We start from the raw sequence: 1,553 nt of genomic DNA, 5'->3' as shown, positions 1-1,553 counted from the left end.
AAAAACTAAATGATAGAAAATTTAATGAGAATAGATCACAGTAGTGTTTCTCTGACCACTTATTTCTCAAATCATTAGTGGTTTTAGAACAACATAATCTTCAAGGTTGACATCATATAGATTATATAACTATAAGCCTGGATCATTTTGACTGAGAGAGTGGAAATGAGATATAAGAGGCGTTTAATATTTGGCTTCCTTATCATCATAGCAGTTAATCCCTGGAGGGAGAAATGTGCCTGAGAATTTGTAAAACTAGAATAAATTGGAGAGTGGAGTTACTCACAACCTCACCATGCCTTTCCTAACAGAGTAAGGACACCAACAGGTAAATTGATTGAGGAAGACCTTTTCCCCCTTCTAAATAAAAATTGTGACAGATAAGCTCAGTTTGAGTTAGAATTAGAGGCCACATGATGGGTGAAATCTAGGTTAATCAAACAGTTCAGCCATACTCTATTAATGTGCTAAAAGGCTTATTATCGGTACATGAAATGGCTTGTTTAGCTGCCTCTTATATTAACTGACTAGTATGTCACAGGCACAGAGGCAAAATGGTGCCTCTTCCAGATATTGGAAAAATAAAAGCATAGCCAATGGTGCCTCTCCCAGATAATGGAAAAATAAAAGCAGGACCATATGATCAAATTGTTTATTGGCAGAAACAATTACAAACCTGTAATACCCAGTAGTAACAGAATCAGCAACAGACAACTGACAGAACCTGGTTCCTTTTTTCCAGTTTAAATCAGTTAAGGCATGCTGGCTGAGGAATTCTGGGAGTTGAAGTCCACACAGCTTAAAATTGCCAAGCTTGAGAAACACTGTTCTTGATTGCTTTTTGAATAGAGGCCTGGCTTGCTTTCAAAAATGCACTAAACTAACATTTATTAACAGCCTGCTACGCACTTTTAAAAGTGTTGATCATTCGTTATGAGACAGATGTCACTGCAGTCCAACTTTCCCTTGCACTTGAAGCCAAAATAATTTTGGAAGGAACTTCCTAGTTAGCAGGAGTGGGCCTGGAGCAAGAACTGAGAAATAAGTCCCCTAGCCTGCCACCATCCTCCTCATTTCCCAAAAGTAAAGTGTGACTCAAAGTTTTTGCAGGAAGAATTTGGTAAAATTAGCTGATTTAGATAGAAAGTGTTCTTTATAAGTGCCTGCGTGGTGACCATATAGATCTTTATAGGCCAAACTGTATTCAGAAACCTATTAGTGACCAATGTAGGGTCAAAAACATAAGTACAGTACTAGCAATAATACCTGCCAGTAATTGAACTGCTGCAATTTATCTCAGTTGCAGTTTTTCAATGATCTTCAAAGATAGCTCCATATAAAGTATCTTGCAACAGTCCAGTGGAGAAGTGATAAGAGCAAGGGTCACTGTTGAGATAGGAATCCTATCTCTTAGCAAAATAGCACTGCCTTCCAGGATTCAGGGTTTGAGGCAGGTCATTTCCAAACCTAGTTGTAGTTTCTGGGTCTGTGATTTGTTTCATAGAAACTGTGGCCATAAAAAATGCCATATTCTTTTATGTGCAAAACATTTC

Source organism: Pseudonaja textilis, chromosome 3, assembly GCF_049901715.1.
Source record: "Pseudonaja textilis isolate UNSWEBS1 chromosome 3, rPseTex1.2, whole genome shotgun sequence".
Taxonomy (NCBI): Eukaryota; Metazoa; Chordata; class Lepidosauria; order Squamata; family Elapidae; genus Pseudonaja; species Pseudonaja textilis.
This window is presented reverse-complemented; position numbering follows the sequence as displayed.